Genomic DNA, 10054 nt, shown 5'->3' with positions numbered 1-10054 from the left:
ATTCCTGCTTACTTTATTACCAGTTTGGTGTGGGGGATTCAACTAAAAGGAATTGCCAGATGTGAGAGTTACAGTAATTGCTGAAAAGGTGAAATTTTGGAGCCTTCTGCATTTGGACCAACTCAAGCTTCTAACCAGCTTTGAGTTTTCAGAAAATTTCTGGACATTGAAGTCCTGCTTTTCTTCAGTTTTCTTATCCACTGTCCTATTATTCATGTATTAGATGTTTATAGTTTTTATACTGAGTTCTAATGTAAAAATAGATATCACCAAATGAACACATTTATGTTCATTCAGAAGTCCAAAAATCCTGAAATCTTTTTTAGAGTATGCCCAGTGTGACATAATAGGGAGAAGTTACAAGTCGGTGTTGTTGATGAATTATGACCAAGGTCATGGGAAACACATTTCTTTTTCTAGTGGTTGCATGATTATCAGGCCTCTGATGATAAATCTGCACCCACTGGAAATGCAGTTAACTTACCTTGGTGATTTTGATTTATTAGCCTTGCAATGGACAAGGTTGCCCATTTGTTATTGCTTGCTTTATGTTTGAATAGCTTGGAAGCATATAAATTTAAGGCATAGCTTAAAGTTTGTTAGTTAGCTATTTCATATTTCATAGAAAGCATCTATCAGAGAACTTCAACTTCAGTTATTTCTGTTGTGACACTATTCAGTTTTTTTTTTTTTTATTTTTTTATTTTTTATTTTTTTGCTGTACGCGGGCCTCTCACTGTTGTGGCCTCTCCCGTTGCGGAGCACAGGCTCCGGACACGCAGGCTCAGCGGCCATGGCTCACGGGGGCAGCCGCTCCGCGGCATGTGGGATCTTCCCGGACCGGGGCACGAACCCTTGTCCCCTGCATCGGCAGGCGGACTCTCAACCACTGCACCACCAGGGAAGCCCACTATTCAGTTTTTAATACAGTGAGGACATCTGATTTGCATTTTAGAGCATCTCTCTTTGTGATCAGTCCTGAAATTTCAAAGAACTGTCAGAACTGTAATAAAAACATGAAAATTACAGGTAAACAATTGACTTCATTTGGGGAGTAAAAGTTAAATGGTTGAAAGGGAGGATATTGAAGAACTAGTGATTGATTAGATGTATTTTATTTAGCTTCTCTTTGAGCTTTTGTTCAAAATAGACATGACCGTGAGGGCTTTTATTAAAAATTGTACTTAATTTTAATTATACAGAGGAATCTTCCAGCATTGGCCTGGGATGGCATAAATAAATTTTTGAATGAATGAAAGGATGTGACGAGAAAGAGAGCTTAATGAATATGGGCTTTGAGTGCCCAAATGTGCAATGAATTCCAGGGTCAAACTGACCGTAGAAGCAATTATGAACTGTCAGCCTGAGTTCTCCTTTCTCCTTCCTTAATTCCAGCTGAGGCAATCTGAAGCACAGCCCCTGAGGTTCCTTATGGCAACCTGAAAGCATAGCACATTAGTAGGAGCTTTTGAGTGTTAGTCCTTGTAACAGTCTCTAAACCTGCACAGTATTGTCATTTGGGGCTGGATAATTCTTTGTTGTGGTGGGTAGGGAGGTGTCCTGTGTATTGTAGGTAGCTAGATGCCAGTAGCACTACTCCCAGTTGTGACAATCAAAAATGTATCTAGACATTGCCAAATGTCCCCAGGGGAATAAAAATCACCCCTACTGAGGTCCACTATTTGACACTGATGATTCAAGAAAGAGAAGAATGACCAATGTCAAGGAATACATCTTGAAGACATCACAGTGTGTGTATTAAAATAAGGTGCCAATCACAGTATTTAGTCCATTTGCCACTAAGCCCAGTCAAGCTGAGCTAAGTCTTAGAAGTTTAAACCTTTCAGAGATGGCTGCAGTGTTATTTCAATATCCTAGATTTGGCAACTGGGCAACATTTGATAGTTTTGCATTTGTTGTTGCATTTGAATCCAGCATTGAGAATGATCAAGTCTTTGATGTAATTTAATACTTGGCATTTATAAGTACTGAAGTTTTAATCATCATGGACAAATGTAATTTTATACTGTTCCAATAATGTTAAATATTTTAAGAAGGGAAAACTAAGGAATATTTATCCTTCAGTCAACTTTTATTGATTCTTTTAAATCTTACATGTTGAAAGTAGAGACTTCCTTCTGTGAGGCATTTTATATTTTCTGTGGTCAGTTTTGGTGTTCTTCACAAAGGAGCTTAGCTTGTACTCTTGTCTGAAGTAGAAAAGCTCACCTTGATATAAGTAATGCGATAGTAACAACCAATGATCACCATCTAGTACATCACAAGGAAATATTCTGATTCTAGAATTCTTTTGGTGTTTGACAAAGACAGGCATATGTGAGAAGGAGGAAATGATCACAGGGTTGCCATGATCTAGAAAACTATTTCAATTATTTGTTACTTATTTAGTATTGGTTTTAAAAATTTAAAACAATGTATAATTGGATAACTAAAGATCAAAAAAGAATAAAAGAATACAGGAATTAGGTATTATTAAGCAACTAAGATCATTATAACTTTGGGGTAGTGAATTCATTTCTGGAAGTTCTGTTGGAGCTAAGCCAAAAAGGTAAGTGATTAAGTATCTATAGTATCAATTGAGTTTAGTATTCGTTATATGTTTTTCAGAAAAGCTTTTAAGTTATTCTACAAGGCACATTTTTTTTACATAGAATATGTCCAAAGAAGTAAATTTTAGGATTTGACAAAATTTATAGTTTTTTGCTTAGAGATCTTGAGATATATAGTCAACAATGAATGTTTTACAAGACAGGAGAATGTTGTCAGTTAGCTCTGAGTTCTGTGTCTCATAGGAAGGAAAGCAGATGGACTCAGAAGGAAAAATTTTAACGTGGAGGTTACTACTATGCTACATTGTGTATAAAAAGCACTTAACGCCCCCTGGCCAATGTCTGATTTTAGGTAGTATGGCATCCTCATGCAACCTCAGTTATAAACTATATCCCATGTAGCTTTGTGAGTAGATTTACTTTCTTGGGCCACTTAAAAATTTCCATTTAAAAGCTGAAGAATTTGGCCAAATTAAATACATTTAGCATTAATGTTGAGTTGTTATGACTGTTGTCAACAGAGATCAGCGCTGCTTTGAGAGGCTTCTAACAAAGAGAAAATAAAATCATGCCATCTTCAAAGAGTAGGACACTCTTGTTTTTGTTGCTTTCTTTTAAAAAATCAACTCTACTGCAGAATCATGTTCAAATATGGATTTTTAAAATGTACTTGGACATAAACTTATTTAATCTCTTGAAATATTCATATTGAATGAGGCATGAGAAAAATCCCAGATTTTAACTGTAGTAATATGATTCAGATTCCAAAGTGGTAATATATAGGATTTATGTGAGCATTATACATTTTTACTATTGATGGTCTCTGTCCATTGGGTCAAATGCTAATGATAGTCCTAAGAAATAATTCAGAGAAATTATTCTTAACTATTGCTAAGTGAGGTGGAACAGTGGTAAATAGTGATTTTTGGAATAATCATTCTGGACACCTGGTTGATATTTGTGATTTGTCTGTCATGGAGTTCTGGAAACTGTCATGGAGTTCTGGAAACATACTAAAAAATATTATCTGTCTATTCTTTTGGAGTGGTTAAGTGTAAAAACATAACTTTGTCCATCTTGAATAATTATAGTATAGACTCAATTAAGGTAATTAGCTTGGTAAAGACTGGATTGTTCTTTCAGAACAGCTTATGAATACAGTTCTGGTGATAAGAGATCATTTTCTAGAGCTGTTTCCAGAATAGTATAGCTAATTATTCGTTTTCAAGGGGAGGAGGTTACAGGCTTCGAACATGATTTCTAATACGGAAATATCAGCATAAATTCTCATTTTGGTGTGAAATGACTTGATCAGTATCTGATAGAAATTTGCACTTCAGCGTCACCTCTTGGAATGTCTTGCAATTTTTAAACATAATTTTCTATATTTGAGAATTTGGATAGGGTGCAAGAGGTTTTGTTCTGATGAGTATTGAAGAACCCAGGATCTAGGCTCTGTTTAATTTTCTGTATCTCTAGCTCATCAAGAGAGTCTCCTGTTTATTTTTAGAAATGTAAAGGAATTTAGAAGATTCTTTCCAACTGCCTCCTGCCATTTAGGCAACTCCTTCGTGAAGCCCTGGATCCCAGCTTGTTCCTAATGAAGTACAGATTTCCAGTTCTTGGGAGGTTTGTAATGAAGCTTTGGGGTTCTAAATGGGTCAGAACTTATTTTGTACTTTGTCAGATTGTGAGAAAATCCAATAGGCAATCTGTGCTAAAGACATTGGAATAATAATTTTGGCACTTGCTGGTTTCTTTGTTTTTCTAAGGAAGGAAGAACATTATTGAGGACTAACCAGTGCAAGAGTTCTTTCAAAAGTATTCCTTATTGAGAGATCCATCACTTTGCTCCAGCTCAGTAAAAAGGTGATTCAAAAATAGTAATTTAAGTAAAAATCATCTATTTGGCTTTAGGGATTTGGAACTATCTAGATTTGTTTTCTACTTAAAATTGAACATGTGGAGAAACTGCACCAAAGGGGACCCAGTTCAATTTTTCCTCAGACTTCAATTGGTATGGTTAGAGAGCTGAAAAAGTATTCTTGAACTATTTGATGGTTTTCTCTCCCATGTTTTCTCTTCCTGGAAACCCTGTTTTTCAGTTGTTGGACCTCCTAGACTGTTCATCTCCTTTCATATCTTTCCTTTTCTTCTTTAAAATAAATCTCTTTGTCCTTTTGATCTGTTTTCTGAGAGATTTCTCCAATTTTATCTTTTAACCCTTATATTCATTTTTAAATTTCTTCTTTTTTTAAAAATTTATTTTATTTTTGACTGCATTGGGTCTTCATTGCTGCACGCGGGCTCTTCTCTAGTTGCAGTGAGCGGGGGCTACTCTTCATTGCAGCGCACGGGCTTCTCATTGTGGCAGCTTCTCTTGCTGTGGAGCACAGGCTCTAGGTGCGTGAGCCTCAGCAGCTGTGGCACTTGGGTTCAGTAGTTGTGGCTCATGGGCTCTAGAGCACAGGCTCAGCAGTTGTGGCGCATGCGCCTAGTTGCTCCATGGCATGTGGGATCCTCCCAGACCATGGCTTGAACCCGCATCCCCTGTATTGGCAGGTGGATTCTTAACCACTGTGCCACCAGGGAAGCCCTAAATTTCTTCTATTATGCTTTTTGTTTTCTAAAAGTTCTTTTTGTGGTTGTTCTTTGAATGTTCCTTATTTGTGGCATTTTGATCTCTTGTCATAATTAATGAGATATCTTCATGTATTGCTCTGATTTTTTTGAAAAAGTTTTTTTTCTCCATGAATAGTCTCTATGTTCTACGAGTTGCATTTTAAATAAGTAATTGGTTTTGGCCTATCTCCTCTAAGTAGGGAACTAAAAAGCTGCTTGGGAGCTCTGAGCATTTTAGCAATGTCAAATTTGAGCTTTACTGTGAGTGATCTAGGTGGGCCATTAATTGGGTATTCAAACTCCCTAGATAAATGTGTTCTACTCTTCCTGGAGGGCAAAGTTCTAGCCTCCAGTCTTCTGGCACTAGGAAGTGGGCCGTGGGGGTGGAAAGAGGATGTCTCAGCATCTTGCCTCCTTCCTATATGTGCAGTTACTTAATCCCCTTGCTTTCAGTAGATTTACCATGTCCTCAGTTGCTTGGGATCCTCCCAATTCAAAGACCCTCTGTTTTACCCTTTCCAGACTTCAGTGGGAGTGATGAAGAGGGAACGGGTGCAGTGGTGAGGAGCATTGCTCCGCAAAGTGGGGTACGGGAAGATGTGTAGGTATCTAAGCACTTCTCAAATAGCTTTTATCCAGTTCTCCTTATTTTAGGTTCTTACCTGCCTACCCACCTTTGTCCCGATTCTAGAGGAACTGGCGCTACCAGTTGTAGAGCATTTTGGGGAATCTGTTGTGTAACTAGTTAGTTCTTGGCTTTTCCCGCTGCCCACTTAAGATTGAGCTTTCTTGGGTCTGGTAAGTCAATTACTACTTGTGCACCTGCTTTCCATCTTCCAAAATTTAGTTGCCATTGTCTCCTCTCTTGTTCTTTTTGTTCTTGTAGGTTCATGTCTTTAAAAAAAAAGGCCAAATTAGATGCTTTTGTTCAATACACTGTCTTGCCCTGGAACACCCTATTCAAAATGTACCTTTGAATGGGAAGCTTTGAGAAGACATATCTTAAACTAATAGTGCTCCAGGGTCTGATGTAGAAAGTTTACTTAGCTGTGAAGAAGGATTTATTTTTTGAGTTAAAAGGAAAAAAATATCAATTAAAATTTTGTGTTTGGGGTATAGATACTGCAACTATGTTTTTCTTGTGTGGTAGTTTTCTATCCAGCCACCCATGTGAATTTTGAAAATTAAGACAAAGTATAATGCAGTGAAAAGGATGACCAAGGGCTAAGTATCTATTTTAATGCAGTGAAAAAGTTCATCAGGGGATAAGTATAGCCTGACATTTCTGCAGAAAGATGCTCAGAACTCTGAGATATTAATGCAGTTGTCTCATAACCAGGGTCAAGTTGTTAATTTCTACAGCTATTAAAATAAAGTAAAATGCTAGAGGCTTTTATCATGACCAGAGAGGCCTGCGTTGTCACTTTGTTGTAGGGGAGGGCGACATTTATAATTAGCCAGAGTAGAAGGTCTTTTTTCAATTTATATCACTCAAACTGGAGGCAAAGTGTAAACAGTTCCTTCTCTTTGCATTTTATACCTGGGATAAGATAGAAAAAAGTACATTGTCAGTCAAAGCTAAAAGGAAGTTGTTATTACTTCTAACCTATTTGTGAACAATAGAGATATGTCAGCATTTTAATTATCAGTGTTATTACAAAATGTTTATATGAAATGTAGCTAAATTTTAAGAGGATACACTGTAAATAATATTTGGGGAATGGGAGTTTTTACTGTCACTTAAGGGGTGTGTGTGTGTGTGTGTGTGTGTGTTTAGATGATCTGGAAGGTAGGATAGATGAGATGAGAGGCTGAATTTTACCGTAAAGTTTGTAGAGGCTCCTCTACCATTATATTCTCATTTGCATCTTTGCAGTATGGGGTTATAATCATATACTTCTGGTGCTCATTCCTATTCTCCAATTAAAAGTTAAAAACATGTAGTCAAACTAAAAAGACTATCTGTAGGGTCATTTCCACATGACAAAGGATTTGACCTTTGTCATAGTGTTATTTGGTGTTTAAGGATAGCTCTTGGGAATTTGATTCCAGGTTAAAAGAAGCATTTGTATTTCTCAGTTCACCCAGAGGAGTAATAAACCATACTTCAACTTCTGAAGTCTGTTTCAAAGTCAAATGCTCTCCTTTGAGAGTACTTTGCTGTTCACTTATGAGACTGGAAAAGGGCATTTCAGTCAGGAATTCAGTTCTCCAAGTCAGGAATTCAGTTCTCCAAGTCAGGAACTGAGGCTGAATAGGTGGCCACCAACAGGAATAATTTAAGGGACCCTCACAAGGCCCTTCTATGAAAACATATCTCCCTGAAAGAAGCCTATATATTTCTCCCTACTTTTTAGAACTGTTTCAAATTCTGCCTATTACTTAGATTACAGTGTCCTCTTTTAAAAAAAATATCCCAGGGAAGGTTAAGTAGTCTATTAATCAATCATTCACAATCTAATGTGGCTTAGTTTAATTAAATTGCTTTCCTCTAGTTAATGGGAGTTTTGATGGGGGTCAGGAAGGGAGAAAAGGGAAGTAATTTAGTCCCTGGGGTTCTTAAGTATAAGGCAAGTCTTGAGCAGAGGGCACTAAATGGGCTTATACTTTTGACATCCAAAGGGCAGCATGAGGGCACTGGATATTTGGGATTGGGAAGATGAGACTCAGAAGCTAGGAGATGCGTGAGGAAAGAGGAGTGGGAAAATGGCAAAGACAAATTTTCAACTTTGGAATATTGTGGGCCAGTTCTTTTTTTATGATAAAGGCCTTTATGTTAATAGTATTGGGCACTATGGAGAAATGGTTTTGTATTTTTGCCTGAAATTTGTGTTATGTTTTGTGTAACGCATATCTTAATATCATGGGAAGGAAAATACAGACTTTAAAAACAGACAAGTTGTATTAGAAAAATGCCGTAAAACATATATAGTGCTGTTATATTTTATTCATTAAACAATTGCTTAATGTTTAAACAATTAAACAAATGTTTAATTCAATTAAACATTATTCCTTAGACTTCCATCAACTAGAGGAAAGAAATTTAATTAAACTTTTTATTTTAAACTTAAGGGAATAAATAATCAGGGTTATGCGACTAATTATTGTCAAAGGCAAAGAGATCTCTGAATTATTCAATAAAGCAATTCTGCAACTCTGTTAATTGAAAGAAATATTTCTTTCAGATACATATTTTTTTCTTTATAGTTTACTACATGGCAAGGATAATGCAATGTAGTGTCCTTGGTAGGCTTGAAAAATATTTTAGCTTAAGCAGGTACTTCTATTTTTTTAGGCTTGCTCTAAATTGTAAAGCCTTTGAAATATAATCTACTTATTTTAGGAATTGTTAGACTTGTTCTTATAGAACAGCATATGTGAGTGGAAAAGCAAGCTAACTTATATTTTTGGTTAATCACACCCATGGGAAACTGAAAGCCACACTAGAGTCCAGACACCACCTACCATTTTAGAGCTTTTAACCTTATAATAACTTATAATGTTATAGGTTATTATAATAGCCTATAATTACAGATATATATTACCTGTGATATATATGATCTCATTCATACCAGTTTGGAAAAACCAAATCTGGAAAGTCAGAAGTTACAGCTTCATATCTAATAGCTAGGGTGACCATATGATGTATCATTGAATCCAAATCCAGATAATTTTCAGAACGAAAGGTGATATTCAAAATAATTAAAATGTTATCTATCTGTCCTTATTTATGCCCATTTTAAACTTTATCATTTTTACCTCTCTCCAGTTTCAGTACTATTTTCTTCTGCAGTGTGCAATCTGAAGTCCATCCAATGAATTTTAAAATTTCAGATAGTTGTATTTTTCAGTTTTAGAATTTCCTTTAGTTTTTTTTTTTAGAGTTTCCACTTATCTCCTGAATACTTCTATCTTTTCAACCATTGCATCTTGCTTCTATTGAATATATAATCTCCCAGTTATGGGTTTCTTGTCTCTTTGCAGATTTTGTAGTTTAAAAAGTTATATCCTATACATTGTATACTAAAGAACAGTAAAGGCTGAAATATCTATATCTGTGTATATATCTATCTTAACTTTTTATTATCTTCTTTTTACTCCATTATTTCTTGACTTTATCTTATAACTCTTCCATTGAATTTTAATTTTAGTAATTATACTTTTAATTTCCCTTAAAATCTTGTTCTCTAATTACTCCCCTCCCGCCAGACACCTCTTTTTATTGTATGGGTGCAATATTTCTTAGACTTTGTCTTGTGTTATTGATTTTCGTCAAATGCCTGGTGATGCATGGTTGTTCATTCTTACTTGTTAATGGGGAAGTTTGATTATCATCACTCGGGGCGGTGCTTTCCTTTGCCATTGTTTGCCTCTATTTCCCCTGATGGAAAGAGTTGATTCTATGTGTACCTGAGTAGGCATGTTGACTACTTAATTTCAGAGGCCTGAATTTAAGATGTGCATTGTGGGCTTCCCTGGTGGCGCAGTGGTTGAGAGTCCGCCTGCCGATGCAGGGGACACGGGTTTGTGCCCCGGTCTGGGAAGATCCCACATGCCACGGAGCAGCTGGGCCCGTGAGCCATGGCCGCTGAACCTGCGTGTCCGGAGACTGTGCTCCGCAACGGGAGAGGCCACAACAGTGAGAGGCCCGCGTACTGGAAAAAAAAAAAAGAGAGATGTGCATTGTATAATAGTCTGGTGCTCTCCTTTGGAGTCTACTCCTTCCATGAAAAATCATTTAAATTCTTTAGCAATGGGCTGTGTCCTATGGCATTTCTGCCAGTTGTCTGACAGTGAAAGTGGGAGAGAATTGTCCAGCTGTTCAGTGGACAGTCCTTTATTCAAATAACCTCAGTACTGCT

The sequence above is a fragment of the Lipotes vexillifer genome, unplaced genomic scaffold (genome assembly GCF_000442215.2).
Source record: "Lipotes vexillifer unplaced genomic scaffold, Lipotes_vexillifer_v1.1 scaffold755, whole genome shotgun sequence".
In the NCBI taxonomy this organism is placed as follows: domain Eukaryota; kingdom Metazoa; phylum Chordata; class Mammalia; order Artiodactyla; family Lipotidae; genus Lipotes; species Lipotes vexillifer.
Note: the sequence above shows the minus strand (reverse complement) of the source record.